At 48.8% G+C, this 21731-nt stretch overlaps 1 pseudogene; it reads left to right on the plus strand.

Moving 5' to 3' along the window:
• The first annotated feature begins 1288 nt into the window (after window positions 1-1288).
• LOC144675909 (uncharacterized) lies at window positions 1289-21499 on the plus strand (annotated as a pseudogene).
• The last annotated feature ends 232 nt before the right edge of the window (window positions 21500-21731 follow it).

A 21731-nucleotide genomic window follows, 5' to 3' on the forward strand; every position in this document is an offset into this window, starting at 1 on the left:
GTTGTTCCAGAGGACTGGAGAATTGCGTTACCACCTTGCTCAACACAGGGTGAAAAGATAAACCCAGCAACTACAAGCCAGTTAGTTTAACCTTGACGGTGAGGAAGCTTCTGGAAACAATAATCCAGGAGAAAATTAAATTGTCACAAGGACAAATGCAGGTGAATTAAGGAAAACCAGCACGGATGTGTTCTGGGAAAATACTGTTTAATGAACTTGCTGGAGTTTTATTGATGAGGCAACAGAGAGGGTCGATGAGGGTACCACTGTAGATGTAGTGTACATGGACTTCCAGAAGGCATTCGATACAGTGCCACACGACAGGCTTGTGAGCAAAGTTATAGCTCACGGGATGAAAGGGATAGCAACAACGTGAATAGAGAGGGAGAAACTGTCCCACTGGGGGAAGGAGCGAGGAAGAGAGGGACACAGATTTCAGTTAATCGGTAAAAGAAGCAATTGTGTTTTCCAGCTCGTTGTGGGCACTTTCTGGGTAAATGTCAGGACACCGAACACACCTAAGGGATTGGTCACAGCAAAAGTGCGTAGGTTGGTGTATGAAGGAATTGAGAAGTTAGGAGCAGTATTACAAAGTTGGAGATCTTGTACACATGTCTGAGTTGGTAGGTTCCTCAGAATGAACTATTCTAGACAGGAAAGGGAAAGACAAACTGTACTTCTGTCTCTCACCAACTGTGCGTATGCAGAAGGTGTTTTGAATTCTTTGTGAAGTATGTTGTGGTGTGTTTTCCCAAACCCTCAGTGTGTCTGATCCGCTTTACTAATCACTCACAGCAAACTCAGATTATGATCTACTCGGGCTCGTTTATTTACATTTAAAACCCGGGGCAGGAATGTTCACAATGTCACACTCTCACTCGCACTCACACAACTCACAAACCACATGTACACAACACATACACTCACACACAGACACACACAACATATACACAGGCATTCACACAAACACCCACACACACACTCACACGTGGACACATACAGACACTCACACACTCACACAAGCAAACACTCACACACACAAACACACAGACACACAGACATACACACACAAGCATATACATACAAAAATACATACACATACAAACACACAAAAAAACAAGCACCCACATACACTCTCTCTCACACACACACACACACACACAGATGCACACATACACAGACACACATACGCATACACACACACACACACACACTCTCACACCGATACAGTAATGGAAGATAGACAAAGGAAAATTTTACAACTATGGATAGTAACAGTACAAGAACCATGGAGATGAAAATGAGTTCACATGATTTCCAGAGTCTGAGAAGAAAAAGTCCAAAGGGTATTTCCGATGTGACCGGGTTCAGTCCCGAGTCCAGTGAGAGCTTACTGCATGCAAATTGAATGCCTCGTTTCTGACATGACAACTATGAAAACATTGTAAGGAGTTGCTTCATTGGCTGCAAAAATACATTGGGGATCTCCTGAATTAGTGAAAGGTGCTAGTGAAATGCAGGGCTTCTCTCCTGTAACATTTCGTCGGATTCCAGCCTGCATTTATAATGGGGTTTTCCAATGTCAACCATCATGCTGTCATTCCCCCCATAGCCCTGTACAAATCCCCAACTAATCCCACTGTCCCGCTCTCTCCCCATAGCCCTGTACAAATCACCAACTAATCCCACTGTCCCGCTCTCTCCCCATAGCCCTGTACAAATCCCCAACTAATCCCACTGTCCCGCTCTTTCCCCAAAGCCCTGTATCAATCCTCAAACTAATCCCACTGCCCCGCTCTCTCCCCATAGCCCTGTATCAATCCCCAAACTAATCCCACTGTCCCGCTCTCTCCCCATAGCCCTGTATCAATCCCAAACTAATCCCACTGTCCCGCTCTCCCCCTATAGCCCTGTACAAATCCCAAACTAATCCCACTGTCCCGCTCTCACCCCATAGCCCTGTAACAATCCCAAACTAATCCCACTGTCCCGCTCTCTCCCCATAGCCCTGTATCAATCCCAAACTAATCCCACTGTCCCGCTCTCTCCCCATAGCCCTGTATCAATCCCAAACTAATCCCACTGCCCCGCTCTCTCCCCATAGCCCTGTATCAATCCCAAACTAATCCCACTTCCCCGCTCTCTCCCCATAGCCCTGTATCAATCCCAAACTAATCCCACTGTCCCGCTCTCTCCCCATAGCCCTGTATCAATCCCAAACTAATCCCACTGTCCCGCTCTCACCCCATAGCCCTGTACAAATCCCAAACTAATCACCCTGTCCCGCTCTCACCCCATAGCCGTGTATCAATCCCAAACTAATCCCACTGTCCCGCTCTCTCCCCATATCCCTGTACAAATCCCCAACTAATCTCACTGTCCCGCTCTCACCCCATAGCCCTGTATCAATCCCAACTAATCCCACTGTCCCGCTCTCTCTCTCCATGCGACGCTGGGACTCACCTCACTGGGGTCCCATCCACCCGTTTCCAGTTTCCTTCACTCTCTCGATCTGTTAGTCCGATCCAGTAATCCCCATGAGTGTTCTCGACAGATTTATTTATGAAATTCTGCAGCGGATACAATGATGGGGTTTGAGCAGTTAGTTTTACGTCCTTAATTCACACTGACACAGACAGACACACACACACACCGACACACTCACTCACTCTCACACACACACACAACTGATACACAAAATGCCCCAAACTCAGGAAATTCTCCCTCATTCCCTCTGATTAAATATCAGGAAGACGGCAGCCGTTGTTTTCCGTCTCTGTTCCAAACTCCATTCCCAAGTTACCGATTCCATCCTGGGAACTCTCTGAGTCTGAACCAGACAGTTCACAACCCTGGGGTTGTGTTTAATCTGGAGATGCGATTCCCACCCCATATCCGCATCATCACCAAGACGGCCTCTTCCCAACTCCGTAACATCGCCGAGAACCACCCCGGTCTCAGCTCATCGACTGTGGAAACCATCGTTCATGTAGTGTAGAGGGAGCTTTACTCTGTACCTAACCCCGTGCTGTATTTGTCCTGGGAGTGTTTGATGGGGACAGTGTAGAGGGAGCTTTACTCTGTATCTAACCCCGTGCTGTACCTGTCCTGGGAGTGTTTGATGGGGACAGTATAGAGGGAGATTTACTCTGTATCTAACCCCGTGCTGTACTTGTCCTGGGAGTATTTGATGGGGACAGTGTAGAGGGAGCATTACTCTGTATCTAACCCCGTGCTGTACCTGTCCTAGGAGTGTTTGATGGAGACAGTGTAGAGGGAGCTTTATTCTGTATCTAACCCCGTGCTGTCCCTGTCCTGGGAGTGTTTGATGGGGACGGTGTAGAGGGAGCTTTACTCTGTATCTAACCCTGTGCTGTCCCTGTCCTGGGAGTGTTTGATGGGGACAGTGTAGAGGGAGCTTTACTCTGTATCTAACCCCGTGCTGCATCTGTCCTGGGAGTGTTTGATGGGGACGGTGTAGAGGGAAATTTACTCTGTATCTAACCCCATGCTGTACCTGTCCTGGGAGTGTTTGATGGGGACGGTGTAGGGGGAGCTTTATTCTGTATCTAACCCCATGCTGTCCCTGTCCTGGGAGTGTTTGATGGGGACGGTGTAGAGGGAGCTTTACTCTGTATCTAACCCTGTGCTGTCCCTGTCCTGGGAGTGTTTGATGGGGACAGTGTAGAGGGAGCTTTACTCTGTATCTAACCCCGTGCTGTACCTGTCCTGGAAGTGTTTGATGGGGACGGTGTAGAGGGAGCTTTACTCTGTATCTAACCCCGTGCTGTATCTGTCCTGGGAGTGTTTGATGGGGACGGTGTAGAGGGAGCTTTACTCTGTATCTAACTCTCATCCATTGTATAGTTTCTCTTCCCTTTTCCAGACGATCCGGAGATCTTGTACGCGGAGCTGAATCTTCTTCCTGCCTCAGGGACAACTAAGGTCCGTACAACAGGTCAGTTACAGATATCGTATGTCAGTCGTAAGATACTGATTTGTGCCCAACCTGCTGCACTTTAGTTGTTTCTCAGGTGTGTTGTACATGAGGCATTAGGTAGACCTTGATTCTTTTAGTTTCATCTTAAGTTACACCTGAGTCAATATCGTACCTGATCCAACTCCTCTCTGTTTGTTGCACCTTAGTTATGTATCTGTTAGACCTTAATTATGGATCTGCTAATCTCTGTTTGAAAATCGAATACCCTCTTCCTAACACAACTGAGCGACACGTCTCTTCCCTGTCATTTACATCTGAGTTACGTTTCCATTGCATCGTAGTTACGTCACAGTTAAGCATGAGTCCTGTCCCTGTTGTACTGTAGTGTGTCACGTACTGCTTAGTTCCGTGTGTGTTACATCTCAATTGCATTTAGCTTGCACCACAATCGCACGTCCGTTGCATTTTAGCTGCATTTCTGTTGGACCTCAGCCACGTGACGATCGCACCGTATCTATGTGCCTGTTGTTCCTCGGTTTCCATGCCTGCTCGTTTTGTGTTGCACTTGTTGGAGGAGTAAGTTACATGTCATCTGCCTGGAGCTGGTGAAGGAAGCATTTGAGATGCACCTGGCTATGTTCTAGTTAATCTTGGCATTCTCCAGAGCTGATTGACATGTCGGTGTGTGTGTTGTTGCTCTGTCGTTGTCCTCTGCTTCCCACCTACGTCACACGTACTGACCAAACTGTCCTCACGTTCATCATCCCTTCTCACTCCCTCTTTCCGTCTCTCTCCGACACTCGTAGGTGAACAGGAACCAAGTTACGCCCAAGTCAACTTCACTCCACGGAGTCCGCAGCAGAACCAAGGTGACCCTGGATAAAGGTCAGGCATCCTGGGAGTGTGGGGTCAGAGGTCACAATGGTTCAGGGTAGTCGAGGGGAGGGACGTGGTGAAGTGATTCACCTCCCTATCCCTGCAACCTCCTCCAGCCCCTACAACCCTCCCTAACTCTGTAACCTCCTCCAGCCCCTACACCCCTCCCTAACTCTGTAACCTCTTCCAGCCCCTACAACCCTCCCTAACTCTGCAACCTCCTCCAGCCCCTACAACCCTCCCTAACTCTGTAACCTCCTCCAGCCCCTACAACCCTCCCTATCTCTGTAACCTCCTCCAGTGCCTACACCCCTCCCTATCTGTGTAACCTCCTCCAGCCCCTACACTCCTCCCTATCTCTGTAACCTCCTCCAGAGCCGACAACCCTCCCTATCTCTGTAACCGCCTCCAGCCCCTACAACACTCTCTATCTCTGTAACCTCCTCCAGCCCCTACAACACTCCCTATCTCTGTAACCTCCTCCAGTGCCTACACCCCTCCCTATCTCTGTAACCTCCTCCAGTGCCTACACCCCTCCCTATCTCTGTAACCTCCTTCAGCCCCCTACACCTCTCCCTATCTTTGTAACCACCTCCAGCCCCTACAACACTCCCTATCTCTGTAACCTCCTCCAGTGCCTACACCCCTTCCTATCTCTGTAATCTCCTCCAGACCCGACACTCCTCCCTATCTCTGTAACCTCCTCCAGCTCCTACAACCCTCCCTATCTCTGTAACCACCTCCAGCCTCTACACCCCTCCCAATCTCTGTAACCTCCTCCAGCCCCTACACCCCTCCCTATCTCTGTAACCTCCTGCAGCCCCTATAATGCTCCCTATCCCTGTAACCGCCTCCAGCCCCTACAACACTCGCTCTCTGCCTCGGTCCCGCTCTCTGCCTCGGTCCCGCTCTCTGCCTCGGTCCCGCTCTCTGTCTGTCTCTCCATTTTTCTGTCCCTCTCTCCACTCCTTTAAGACGCTCCTTATACCAATCTCTGTGACTGACCTTTTGGTTACCTGTCCCTAATATCTCCCTGTGTGACTCGGTGTTCGATTCTCTTTGACAACTGTCCTGTACCATGCGCTGGGATGTGAAACGAGGGATATAAATGAGTAACGTGGTTGTTGATAAAAACAAAAAACTGCGGATGCTGGAAATCCAAAACAACAACATAAATACCTGAAAAAACTCAGCAGGTCTTGCAGCATCGGCGGAGAAGAGCAAAGTTGACGTTTCGAGTCGTCATGACCCTTCATCAGAACTTAGTAGAAATAGGATAGGGGTGAAATATAAGCTGGTTTAAGGGTCGGTGGAGGGGGGCGTGGGGAAGAAGGGGGGGTGGGGAGGGGGTTGTTGGGACAAGCAAGCAGTGAAAGGAGGAGATAACCAAAAGATGTCACAGACAAAAGGAAAATGTGGTGCAAAATGTGGTTGTTGTTTCTCTCGATAAGGGAGGTAGATACGTCACCATTGTCTGTTCCATGCAGTTACACAGGCTGCTCAACATGGGTCAATCTTCACTTCTCAATTCCAGATAAAACTGGACTGGAAACACCTGGAGGAAGAAGCTCAAAAAAATCTAGACGTCTCATCGTGGTCGGCCTCATTGTCTTAATCTGCAACTTCACAATTATTACAGGTCTCACAGTCCACGGTACGGGGAGGAACATCTCACTGTAACACCACGATACATCCCACACCCCTCACTGTAACACTCTGATACATCCCACACCCCTCACTGTAACACTCTGATATATCCCACACCCCTCACTGTAACACTCTGATATATCCCACACCCCTCACTGTAACACCCTGATACATCCCACACCCCTCACTGTAACACTCTGATATATCCCACACCCCTCACTGTAACACTCTGATATATCCCACACCCCTCACTGTAACACTCTGATATATCCCACACACCCCTCACTGTAACACCCTGATACATCCCACACCCCTCACTGTAACACTCTGATATATCCCACAACCCTCACTGTAACACTCTGATACATCCCACACCCCTCAATGTAACACTCTGATATAACCCACACCCCTCACTGTAACACCCTGATATATCCCACACCCCTCACTGAAACACTGATACATCCCACACCCCTCACTGTAACACTCGGATATATCCCACACCCCTCACTGTAAAACTCCGATATATCTCAAACCCCTCACTGTAACACTCCGATATATCCCACACCCCTCACTGTAACACTCCGATTTTTCCCACACCCCTCACTGTAACACTCTGATATATCCCACACCCCTCACTCTAACATTCTGATATATACCACACCCCTCACTGTAACACTCTGATAGATCCCACACCCCTCACTGTAACACTCAGATATATCCCACACCACTCACTGTAACACTCTGAAACATCCCACACCCCTCAATGTAACACTCTGATATAACCAACACCCCTCACTGTAACACCCTGATACATCACACACCCCTCACTGAAACACTGATACATCCCACACCCCTCACTGTAACACTCAGATATATCCCACACCCCTCACTGTAACACTCCGATGTATCCCAAACCCCTCACTGTAACACTCCGATATATCCCACACCCCTCACTGTAACACTCCGATTTTTCCCACACCCCTCACTGTAACACTCTGATACATCCCACACCCCTCACTCTAACACTCTGATATATCCCACACCCCTCACTGTAACACTCTGATATATCCCACACCCCTCACTGTAACACTCCGAAATACCCCACACCCCTCACTGAAACACTCTGATATATCCCACACCCCTCACTGTAACAGTCTGATATACCCCACACCCCTCACTGAAACACTCTGATATATCTCACACCCCTCACTGTAACACTCTGATATATCTCACACCCCTCACTGTAACACTCTGATATATCCCACACCCCTCACTGTAACACCCTGATATATCTCACACCCCTCACTGTAACACTCTGATATATCCCAAACCCCTCACTGTAACACCCTGATATATCCCACACCCCTCACTGTAACACTCTGATATATCCCACACCTCTCACTGTAACACCCTGAAACATCCCACACCCCTCACTGTACCACCCTGATATATCCCACACCCCTCACTGTAACACTCTGATATATCCCACACCTCTCACTGTAACACTCCGATATAACCCACACCCCTCACTGTAACACTGTTATATCCCACACCCCTCACTGTAACACTCCGATAAAACCCACACCCCTCACTGTAACACTGTAACACCCTGATATATCCCTCACTGTAACACTCTGATATACCCCACGCTCCTCACTGTTGCACTCTGATATACCCCACACCCCTCGCTGTAGCACTCTGATATACCCCACACCCCTCACTGTAGCACTCTGATATACCGCACACCCCTCACTGTAACACTCTGATATATCCCACACCCCTCACTGTAACACTCTGATATATGCCACACCCCTCGCTGTAGCACTCTGATATATCCCACACTATCTCTCACCCTGACTCTGTCTCTCAGTTCTACAGATGAACAAGGAGTGCGGTGATGCTGACCGCCTGAACCGGACCTTGGCTGTTGCCCCATGGAACGTTACAGAGCTGAATGGAACGTTCCAGAAATTGTCCGAGACAGCGCGATTGCTCTGCCCAATGCTCCGAATCTGTTCAGGTGAGTGGGAGCTGCCGGCCGTACTCCTGCCCCCTCCCGCAACATCCCACGCTCTGCCCCATTGGGACCACCCCCACCCCTTCTCTCCCCTGCCCCCCACCCGCTGTCTCCCCACCCCCACCCCCACCCCCAACCCCACCCCCACCCCCTGTCTCCACACCCCCACCCCCTGTCTCCCCACCCCCACACCCTGTCTCCCCACCCCCATGCCCACCCCCTGTCTCCCCACCCCCGCCCTCCCCATCCTTCAGTCAAGGCCTTAATCTCCAAGTGGTGGAAGTCCGCACTATCCTGGCCTCTGCCTCCTGGAGTTTGGGACAGGCGAGGGGATGAATCGATCGGGGGGGTGGGGTCTGTCCGACAGATTGAAGGGATTGGATAAGGTGCAGGCGGGCCATCCAAGCTCGAAGCCTGAGTCCTACAGGTGAAACCACGGCGACCGGACCCGAGGCATTGAAAGCAATAAAGAGATTCGATTGGGTCGATGGAGAGAAACTATTTCCTCTGGTCCGGTGGGTTGTCGGGGGAGCCGGGGAGGGGGAGTCGAGAACAACGGGGAAGGTGGTTAAAATTCGAGCCAGGACGTTCAGGGGGGACATCAGGAAACACCACTTTACACAAAGGGGAGAGGAAATCAGGAACTCTACCCCCGCCTCCGAAATAAACTGTGGGGGCTGGAGGTCAAAGGGAATCGTCAAAACTGAGATTGAGGGATCGTTGTTGGGGATGGTGGGACACGGAACCGAGGGAGTTAAGGTACAGAGCAGATCCAAAAGAATGGTGTAAAATGCTCGAGAGGGGCTGAATGGCCTCCTCCTGTTCCTGTGTAACAGGCTCGAGAGGGGCTGAATGGCCTCCTCCTGTACCTGTGTTCCAGGCTCGAGAGGGGCTGAATGGCCTCCTCCTGTTCCTGTGTAACAGGCTCGAGAGGGGCTGAATGGCCTCCTCCTGTTCCTGTGTAACAGGCTCGAGAGGGGCTGAATGGCCTCCTCCTGTTCCTTATGCCCCGATATATTTCTCTGAATTAAGTCTGTATAATTTTGCAGAGTCTCTCTGTACGAGCGGCTGGAAAGTTCATAATCATCATTGCTATAGATTCTCAACGAAGAGCAAGGAGTGGAACTCGGCAAAAGTACATTGTGAATCCCTAAGTTCACACCTCATCGTCATAAATACAGAACAGGAACAGGTGAGAATGACAGACGCATCTGTCAGAATGAGATAGAGAGAGAATATCCCTCTGCACCGTCCCCATCAAACACCCCCAGGACAGGTACAGCACGGGGTTAGATACAGAGTAAAGCTCCCTCTACACCGTCCCCATCAAACACTCCCAGGACAGGTACAGCACAGGGTTAGATACAGAGTAAAGCTCCCTCTACACCGTCCCCATCAAACACTCCCAGGACAGGTACAGCACGGGGTTAGATACAGAGTAAAGCTCCCTCTACACCGTCCCCATCAAACACTCCCAGGACAGGTACAGCACGGTGTTAGATACAGAGTAAAGCTCCCTCTACACAGTCCCCAGCAAACACTCCCTGGACAGGTACAGCACAGGGTTAGATACAGAGTAAAGCTCCCTCTACACCGTCCCCATCAAACACTCCCAGGACAGGTACAGCACGGGGTTAGATACAGAGTAAAGCTCCCTCCACACTGTCCCCATCAAACACTCCCAGGACAGGTATAGCACGGGGTTAGATAAAGAGTAATGCTCCCTCTACACTACATGAACGAGGGTTTCAGCAGTCGATGAGCTGAGACCGGGGTGGTTCTGGGTGATGTTACGGAGTTGGGAAGAGGCCGTCATGGTGACGATGTGGATATGAGGTGGGAATCCCATCTCCAGATTAAACACAACCCCAGGGTTGTGAACAGTCTGGTTCAGACTCAGGGAGTTCCCAGGATGGAGTCGGTAACTCAGGAATGGAGTTTGGAACAGAGACGGAAAACAACAGCTTCAGTCTTCCCGATATTTAATCAGAGGGAATGAGGGAGAATTTCCTGAGGAAGGGTTTGGTGTATTTTGGTTATCAGTTGTGTGTGCGCGTTTGTGTGAGTTAAGGCAGTCATACTAACTGATCACATTCCATCATTGTATCTGCTGCAGAATTTCATAAAGAAATCTATCGAGAACAATCCTGGGGATCACTGGATCGGACTAACAGATCGAGAGAGTGAAGGAAATTGGACATGGGTGGATGGGAGCCCAGTGAGGTGAGTCCCAGCGTCGCATGGAGAGAGAGAGCGGGACAGGGGGATTAGTTTGGGATTGATACAGGGCTATGGGGAGAGAGCGGGACAGTGGGATTAGTTTGGGATTGATACAGGGCTATGGGGAGAGAGCAGGGCAGTGGGATTAGTTTGGGATTGATACAGGGCTATGGGGAGAGAGCGGGACGGTGGGATTAGTTTGGGATTGATACATGGCTATGGGGAGAGAGCGAGACAGTGGGATTAGTTTTGGATTGATACAGGGCAATGGGGAGAGAGCGGGAAAGTGGGATTAGTTTGGGATTTGTACAGGGCTGCTGGCAACTTGTTGAGTCTGTACAGGAATGTGTTGGATTTTTATCGGTATTTTTTATTTCCTCATTTCCCAGTTTTACCCGATGGGAGCAGGGTCAAGCGAATAATCTATTATTATGAAGACTGCGCTATTTTCAGAACCAATGACTGGAATGATGTCCGTTGCACCCGTTACTTCCCTTTCATCTGTGAGAAAAGGGCACTGCCCTGCGTCGAGGCAGCTGATATCGAGAAATATTGTTCCTGAAGAGAGACTGGGACACAGAACGAGAGTGTCAGGATTGTCCAAAGATCCCCAGCCCCTCCTCCCTTCCCCACAGTCCCTGACTGCCCGAGGCCACGTCCGTAAGGTGAAAGTTCATCTGTTCCCCTTCTCCCCCAGGAGGAGCCTCCCGCAGCGCCACCAGTGGTGGGAGGGGGGAATGACAGCGTGAAGGTTGACATTGGAAAACCCCATTATAAGTCCAGACAGTAATCCGGTGAAATGTTACAGGCCGGAAGTCCTGCATTTCTCTAGCACCTTTCACGAACTCAGGAGATCCCCAATGTGCTTTTGCAGCCAATGAACTTTGCAGCCAAAAACTTTGTTTTCATAGTTGTCATGTCCAAAACGAGGCACTGAAATTGCGTGCAGTAAGCTCCCACTGGACTCAGGATTGAACTCGTTCACATCGGAAATAACCTTTGGACTTTTTCTTCTCCGACTTTGGAAATCATGTGAACTAATTTTCATCTCCGTGGTTCTTGTACTGTTACTATCCATAGTTGTAAAAGTTTCCTTTTTCTGTCCTCCATTACTCTGTGTTTGAGTGTGTGTGTGTGTGTGTGTATGTGTGTGTGTGCATGCACGCACGGGGGGTGGGGGTGTGTGTATGTGCATCTGTGTGTGTGTATGTCTGTGCATGTACATCTGTGTTTCTTTGTCTCTGTGTGTGCGCATTTGTGCTTTTGGGCATGTGTGTGTGCAAGTGTGTGTGCATGTGTTTGTGTGTGTGCATGTGTTTGTGTGTGTGAATGTGTGTGTGTGTGAATGTGTGTGTGTGTATGCGTGTGAGTTTGTGAGTGTTTGTGTGTGTGAGAGAGAGCTTTAGAGTGTGTGTGTGGCCCAGAGTGTGACATTATGAACACTCCTTCCCCGGGTTTTAAATGTAAATAAACTAACCCGAGTTGATCACAATGTGAGTTTGCTGTGAGTGATTAGTAAAGTGGATCAGACACACTGAGGGTTTGGGAAAACACACCACAACACACTTCACAAAGAATTCAAAACACCTTCTGCGTACGAACAGTTGGTGAGAGACAGAAGTACAGTGTGCCTGTCCCTCGCCTGTCCAGAACAGTTCGTTCTGAGGAACCTACCAACTCAGACACATGTACAAGATCTCCAACTTTGTAATACTGCTCCTAAATTCTCAATTCCTTCATACACCAGCCTACGTACTTTTGCTGTAACCATTCCTCTCCCGACGCTCTGTTATGATGCAGCAGATGATGTGTGCCAGGCGGATCAAATCTACGAGGGAATCCTGATCATGTGGTCACAACTGTTTTGCAATTTATATTTTAATTCGAGATGCCTGCCCTGAATTCAGTAATAATAAGTCCACCAAGACTCTAGAGATTTTTTTACTAACCTAAATTAAACATTCATTAACAAAAGAAATGATTGTAAGCACATACACGGGTCGACAAATTACTACTGTAATAACTCCAAAAAGCCCCTAATTAATCGAGCTTCCAGCTACACCCCCATTAAGGCAACAGGAAAAATCAATTAGACTTTCAAACAGATCCAGGCAAATCATGACAATACGCTGGACAGTAGAATCCAAAGTGTGTTTTTCCCAGCTTCAGTTTCTGTAGACAGCAGCTTAATGCTGGAGGCTTTCACACTTCTGGGAGATCTTGCAATGCCTTTCCCTCTGACACACAGCTTCTTCTCCTTTTCCACGTTTATCCCTTTTAATGTAAATCCCATTGTTCCCAAAAGTCTTTGGATCTTTACCTTTCTCATAATATAAATCTCTTTATGGTGCTAATACTATCAGTAACCATTGGGAAAAATAAACACACTGCTTGGCCTCGCTTCTCTGGCAAAGGCGTGCACATCTCTTTGAAATTCAAACTACTCTTATTTATCTAAAAATGCAAATTCTCCTCACCGCACATTCTAAAACTTCAGCCATGTTTACTTATTGAGCATTTCAAACTGAGCTTCTTTTCATGAATCTCAGCCTCCAGACCAGCTGTCTCCAAGCCGATTAAACACAGAGAAACTGTCCAAACCCCACTATTCACCTACTTTTACAATAAATCACAATAACATTCTGAAAATGATTATATTGCCATAACAGCTCTTTGCCGGTGTCTCCGAGTTTTTATTTATTGGTTCATGGGTTGTGGACACCCCTGGTTTGGCGCATTTATGCCCATCCCTAATCGCACTTGCTCAGAGGGCATTTAAGGGTCTACCCCATTGCTCTGGGTTTGATGGGGGTGGTCTGCATCTCGAAACTTACAAATTACAAAAATGGGTTGTAACAGTTGTTTCAAGTTTCCGTCTGGGATTTGAATTTGAAGCCCTCGGCCTTTACCCTTGGCTGTGACATAATAAGGTTACATTCAGATCGGACATGGTCTTACTGAATGGTGGGGCAGGTACAACGGGCTGAATGGCCTCCTGCTGCTCCTGGTTCCTATGTTCACATGTTCGTATGGACATACCTACACTCACTGCCTGGTCAGTGAAGGCAAGGCCTGACCTCAATGCTCACCGGGAGGACCAATGGGAAGAAAAACCTTCCACTTTGGAATAAAATGACAAGTGATATTTGCTGCCAGGTTATTGGTTAGTGTTTCCAGGAGGGTTCAGAGGATCATTCAGTCTGTGTGTGTGTCAGTGTCTGTGTGTGTGAGTGTGTGTCTGTGTGTGTGTCAGTGTCTGAGTGTGTGTCAGTGTCTGAGTGTGTGTGTCTGAGTGTGTGTCAGTGTGAGTGTCAGTGTGTGTGTGTGAGTGTCTGTGTGTGTGTCAGTGTGAGTGTGTATCAGTGTGTGTGTGTGTGTCAGTGTGTGTGTGAATGTGTGGGTGTGTGAGTGTGTGTCAGTGTCTGTGTGTGTGAGTGTCTGAGTGTGTGTCAGTTTGTGCGTGTGTCAGTGTGTGCGTGTGAGTGTTTGTGTGTCTGAGTGTGTGAGTGTGAGTGTGTGTCAGTGTCTGAGTGTGTGTGTGTGTGCGTGTGTGTGTGTCAGTGTCTGAGTGTGTCTGTGTGTGTGTCAGTGTCTGTGTGTGTGAGTGTGTGTCAGTGTGTGTTGGTGTGTGCGCGTGTGAGTGTGTGTCAGTGTCTGTGTGTGTGTGTGTGTGTGTGTGAGTGTATGAGTGTGAGTGTGTGTCAGTGTGTGTGGGTGTGTGTGAGTGTGTGTCAGTGTCTGTGTGTATGAGTGTGAGTGTGTGGGTGTGTGTGTATGTGTGGGTGTGTGCGCGTGTGAGTGTGTGTCAGTGTCTGTGTGTGTTGGTGTGTGAGTGTATAGACCTTTTCCAGTTACAACAAGCAGTCTAGAGGCTTGTGAAATGATTTTGAATTCTGCTGATGTTCCCTGAAGCCATGTTGGCTCTTCCTGTGCTTGGCAAAAATGTAAAGCCTTCGGCAGCTGCTGTACATGGTTAACTGAACCACTTTGTCACACAGGTCTAAGGGGAAGTGGCATTACAAAAATGAAGAAAATAGAAACAGTTTTGAGGAAGTTTACGCCCTGACATCGAGTCTGAGGAAAGATCGAGACACATCTGAGAGAGAGAGAGAATCAGACAGGACAGGAACGGAGGAGAGAGACCCCCTCAGACACAAACCATGGAGCAGGACACCGACTACATGAATATAAGACACATCAAAAACAACACGACAGCCCCCAGTGAACGTAGGTTAAACTGTTCAATGGAGAGAGAGAGAGAATTAAAAAGAGGGACAGCGAGATAGAGAGAGACAGAGAGAGGTGGAGATGGAGAAACAGAAAGAGAAAAAGAGCAAGAATGAGAGAGAGGTCAACAAGAATGAGAGAGAGATTGAAAGAGAGAGTGAGAGAGACACATGCATAGAGAGAGAGAGGGAAAAACAGAAAGAGAGAATAAGAGAGACAGAGAGTCAGAAAGTGAGATAGAGTGTTTGGTAAAGATAGTACATGGGAAGCTTTACTCTGTATCTAACCCCGTGCTGTACCTGTCCTGGGAGTGTTTGATGGGGACGGTGTAGAGGGAGCTTTACTCTGTATCTAACCCCGTGCTGTACCTGTCCTGGGAGTGTTTGTTGGGAACGGTGCAGAGGGAGCTTTACGCTGTATCTAACCCCGTGCTGTACCTGTCCTGGGGGTGTTTGATGGGGACAGTGTAGAGGGAGCTTTACTCTGTATCTAACCCCGTGCTGTACCTGTCCTGGGAGTGTTTGATGGGGACAGTGCAGAGGGAGCTTTACGCTGTATCTAACCCCGTGCTGTACCTGTCCTGGGAGTGTTTGATGGGGACAGTGTAGAGGGAGCTTTACGCTGTAGCTAACCCCGTGCTGTACCTGTCCTGGGGGTGTTTGATGGGGACAGTGTAGAGGGAGCTTTACTCTGTATCTAACCCCGTGCTGTACCTGTCCTGGGAGTGTTTGATGGGGACAGTGTAGAGGGAGCTTTACGCTGTATCTAACCCCGTGCTGTACCTGTCCTGGGGGTGTTTGATGGGGACAGTGTAGAGGGAGATTTACTCTGTATCTAACCCCGTGCTGTACCTGTCCTGGGAGTGTTTGATGGGGACGGTGTAGAGGGAGCTTTACTCTGTATCTAACCCCGTGCTGTACCTGTCCTGGGAGTGTTTGATGGGGACGGTGTAGAGGGAGCTTTACTCTGTATCTAACCCCGTGCTGTACCTGTCCTGGGTGTGTTTGGTGGGGACAGTGTAGAGGGAGCTTTACTCTGTATCTAACCCCATGCTGTACCTATGCTGGGAGTGTTTGATGGGGACGGTGTAGAGGGAGCTTTACTCTGCATCTAACCCCGTGCTGTACCTGTCCTGGGAGTGTTTGATGGGGCAGTGTAGAGGGAGCTTTACATTGTATCTAACCCCAGGCTGTACCTGTCCTGGGAGTGGTTGATGGGGTTGGTGTAGAGGGAGCTTTACTCTATATCTAACCCTAGGCTGTACCTGTCCTGGGAGTGTTTGATGGGGACAGTGTAGAGGGAGCTTTACTCTGTATCTATGTTTATCCCCAGAAGCCTTGAGCTGCCTGGGCCCTGTGATGCAGAGAACTCTCGCTAAACCTCTCCTCCTATATATCTGACTCTCACTCTCTGTCTCTCGCCATTTCTCTCCCTCTTTATCCGGCTCTCTCTCTCTCTGTCTGTCTCTCTCTCTCTCTACCCTCCTTAAGACGCTCCTTGTACCGATCTCTATGTCTGTGCTTTTGGTTTCCTGTCCCTAATATCTCCCTGTGTGACTCGGTGTTCGATTCTCTTTGATAAGCCTCCTGTACCGTGCGCTGGGATGTGAAACGAGGGATATAAACGAGTAACGTGGTTGTTGTTTCTCTCAATAAGGGAGGTAGATACGTCACCATTGTCTGTTCCGTGCAGTTACACAGGCTGCTCAACGTGGGTCAATCTTTACTTCTCTATTCCAGGTAAAACTGGGCAGGAAACAGCTGGAGGAAGAAGATCAATAACTTCAACAAATCTTGGCATCGCCTGCCTCACTGTCTTAATCATCAGTTTGGCTATTGCAATAGGGCTGGGAGTCCAAGGTAGGAAGCTGAACCTCACATTGAAACTGTTACAGAGAGTGAACGGAGGCAATACTGAACTCCTTTATTTTCTCACCCTCTGTCCGTAAGCAGGGGTGTTTTCATGTTGGAAATAGGCTGTGGTGTGTTTACCCAAACCCTCAGTTTGTGAGGTCAGATTTTAAGGGAGAAGCAGCAACATCTCTCTAGGTTTAAATCAGCAGCGTAGTTTATTCATACATTCAAACCCGGGGGGGTCATCACAACTTCATACACACACATAAGCACATAACAGGAGCATAGGAAAAAGCTTTTTTACAGCTTTCAATAACTTAATCGAAGTTGTTTGGTTGAAGAAGGGCCACTTTTCAAATAAAGCAAAAGCAAAAGTTTACGATCCCTTTCAAACATGACACAGCCAATGATATATCCTACACCCCTCACTGTAACACTCTGATATATCCCACACCCCTCACTGTAACACTCTGATATATCCCGCATACCTCACTGTAAATCTCTGATATATCCCACATCCCACAATGTCACACTCTGCTATATCCCACACCCCTCACTGTAACACATTAATATATACCACACGCCCCACTGTAACACACTGATATATCCCACACTCCTCGCTGTAACATTTCGAAATATCCCACACCCCTGACTGTAACACTCTGATATATCCCACACTCCTCACAGCAACACTGTGATATACCCCACACCCCTCACGGTAACACTGTGATGTACCCCACACCCCTCACTGTAACACTCTGATATATCCCACACCCCTCACTGTAACACTCTGATATATCCCACACCCCTCACTGTAACACTCTGATATATCCCGCATACCTCACTGTAAATCTCTGATATATCCCACACCCCACATTGTAACACTCTGATATATCCCACACCCCTCACTGTAATACTCTGATATATCCCACACCCCTCACTGAAACACTCTGATATATCCCACACCCCTCACTGTAACACTGATGTTTCCCACACCCTCACTGTAACACTCTGATAGATCCCACACCCCTCACTGTAACACTCTGATATAACCCACACCCCTCACTGTAACACTCTGATATATCCCACACCCCTCACTGTAACACTCTGATATATTCCACACCCCTCACTGTAACACTCTGATATATCCCGCATACCTCACTGTAAATCTCTGATATATCCCACATCCCACAATGTCACACTCTGATATATCCCACACCCCTCACTGTAACACATTAATATATACCACCCGCCCCACTGTAACACACTGATATATCCCACACCCCTCGCTGTAACATTTTGAAATAACCCACACCCCTCACTGTAACACTCTGATATATCCCTCAACCCTCACTGTAACACACTGATATATCCCGCATACCTCACTGTTACACTCTGATATATCCCGCATACCTCACTGTAAATCTCTGATATATCCCACATCCCACAATGTCACACTCTGATATATCCCACACCCCTCACTGTAACACATTAATATATACCACCCGCCCCACTGTAACACACTGATATATCCCACACCCCTCGCTGTAACATTTTGAAATATCCCACACCCCTGACTGTAACACTCTGATATATCCCACACACCTCACTATTACATGCAGATATAACCCCCACCCCTCTCTGTAACACACTGATATATCCCACACTCCTCACTGCAACACTCTGATATATCCCATATCCCTCACTGTAAGTCTCTGATATATCCCACACCCCTCGCTGCAACACTCTGATATATCCCACACCCCTCACGGCAACACTGTGATATACCCCACATCCCTCACGGTAACACTGTGATGTACCCCACACCCCTCACTGTAACACTCTGATATATCCCACACCCCTGACTGTAACACTCTGATATATCCCACACCCCTCACGGTTACAGTCTGGTATATAACCCACACCTCACTGTAACACCCTGATATATCCCACACCCCTCGCTGCAACACTCTGATATACCTCACACGCCCACTGTAGCTTTGTGGTATATCACAGATCACTCACTTTAACATTGCAATATATCCCACCCGCCTCTCAGTAACATTGTGATATATCCCATACCCAAGACTTTACCTCTGTGATATATCACACACTCCTCACTGTAACACTCTGATATGTCCCATTCCCCTCACTGCAACACTCTGGTATATCCCACACCCCTCACAGTTACAGTCTGGTATATAACCCACACCTCACTGTAACACCCTGATATATCCCACACCCCTCGCTGCAACACTCTGATATACCTCACACACCCACTGTAGCTTTGTGGTATATCACAGATCACTCACTTTAACATTGCAATATATCCCACCCGCCTGTCTGTAACATTGTGATATATCCCATACCCATGACTTTACCTCTGTGAGAAATCACACACTCCTCATTGTAACATTCAGATATATCGCAGACACCTCACTGTAACACCCTGATATATCCCACAACCCTCACTGTAACACCCTGATATATCCCACACCCCTCACAGTTGCAGTCTGGTATATAACCCACAACACACTGTAACACCCTGATGTATCCCACACTCCTCACGGTAACACCCTGATGTATCCCACACCCCTCACGGTAACACCCTGATGTATCCCACACCCCTCACGGTAACAACCTGATGTACCCGACACCCCTCACGGTAACACCCTGATGTACCCCACACCCCTCACGGTAACACCCTGATGTACCCCACACCCCTCACGGTAACACCCTGATGTACCCCACACCCCTCACGGTAACACCCTGATGTACCCCACACCCCTCACGGTAACACCCTGATGTACCCCACACCCCTCACGGTAACACCCTGATGTACCCCACACCCCTCACGGTAACACCCTGATGTACCCCACACCCCTCACGGTAACACCCTGATGTACCCCACACCCCTCACGGTAACACCCTGATGTACCCCACACCCCTCACGGTAACACCCTGATGTACCCCACACCCCTCACGGTAACACCCTGATGTACCCCACACCCCTCACGGTAACACCCTGATGTACCCCACACCCCTCACGGTAACACCCTGATGTACCCCACACCCCTCACGGTAACACCCTGATGTACCCCACACCCCTCACGGTAACACCCTGATGTACCCCACACCCCTCACGGTAACACCCTGATGTACCCCACACCCCTCACGGTAACAGCCTGATGTACCCCACACCCCTCACTGTAACACCCTGATGTACCCCACACCCCTCACGGTAACACCCTGATGTATCCCACACCCGTCACTGTAACACTCCGATGTATCCCACACCCCTCACTGTAACACTCCGATGTATCCCACACCCCTCACTGTAACACTCCGATGTATCCCACACCCCTCACTGTAACACTCCGATGTATCCCACACCCCTCACTGTAACACTCCGATATATCCCACACCCCTCACTGTAACACTCCGATATATCCCACACCCCTCACTGTAACACTCCGATATATCCCACACCCCTCACTGTAACACTCCGATATATCCCACACCCCTCACTGTAACACTCTGATATATCCCACACCCCTCACTGTAACAGTCCGATATATCCCACACCCCTCACTGTAACACTCTGATATATCCCATACCCCTCACTGTAACACTCTGATATATCGCACACCCCTCACTGTAACACTCTGATGTATCCCACACCCCTCACTGTAACACTCTGATATATCCCACACCCCTCACTGTAACACTCTGATATATCCCACACCCCTCACTGTAACACTCTGATATATCCCACACCCCTCACTGTAACACTCTGATATATCCCACACCCATCACTGTAACACACTGATATATCCCACACCCCTCACTGTAACACTCTGATATATCCCACACCCATCACTGTAACACACTGATATGTCCCACACCCATCACTGTAACACACTGATATATCCCACACCCCTCACTGTAACACTCTGATATATCGCACACCCCTCACTGTAACACTCTGATATATCCCGCACCCCTTACTGTAACACTCTGATATATCCCACACCCCTCACTGTAACACCCTGATATATCCCACACCCCTCACTGTAACACTCTGATATAACCCACACCCCTCACTGTAACACTCTGATATATCCCACACCCCTCACTGTAACACTCTGATATATCCCACACCCCTCACTGTTACACTCTGATATATCCCACACCCCTCACTGTAACACCCTGATATATCTCACATCCACATCACTCACTCCAGCTCTGTTGTGACATAGACAGGTGTAGGAGTGGTCAGGTAGGGGATTGACAACGTTTGACACAGAGAAGTGTGAAGTGATTGATTTTGGCTGGAAGAATATGTAGAGTCAGGTTCAATCGAGGCATTCAAGGGCGCATTGGATATTTATTTGAACAGATATAATGTGCAGGGGTACAGGGGGGAAAAGGCAGGGCGATGGCACTGGGTCCTAACGCTCATTCGGAGAGCCAGTGCGGACAAATGGCCTCCTTCTGTGCGGTTCAGACCCTGTGGTCCTTTAATCCTGTGAGTTCTGTGACCCTGTGATTCTCTCAGTCCTACAGATGGACAAGAACATGACGGGGCTCAACGGAAAGATCCAGAACATGTCCGAGACCCTTGAAAAGATGCTCCGGAACCTCAGATCCCTCTGCACCGTTCTCCGAAACTGCTCGGGTGAGTTGGCGCTGAATGGGCCTCCACCTGCTCCCATGTAACAGGCTCGAGAGGTGCTGAATGGCCTCATCCTGTTCCTGTGTAACAAGCTTGAGAGGGGCTGAATGGCCTCCTCCTGTTCCTGTGTAACAGGCTCGAGAGGTGCTGAATAGCCTCATCCTTTTCCTGTGTAATAGGCTCGAGAGGCGCTGAATGGGCCTCCTCCTGTTCCTGTGTAACAAGCTCGAGAGGGGCTGAATGGCCTCCTCCTGTTCCTAATGTCCTGATGTATTT

This window comes from Cetorhinus maximus, unplaced genomic scaffold (genome assembly GCF_964194155.1).
Source record: "Cetorhinus maximus unplaced genomic scaffold, sCetMax3.hap1.1 HAP1_SCAFFOLD_1217, whole genome shotgun sequence".
Taxonomy (NCBI): Eukaryota; Metazoa; Chordata; class Chondrichthyes; order Lamniformes; family Cetorhinidae; genus Cetorhinus; species Cetorhinus maximus.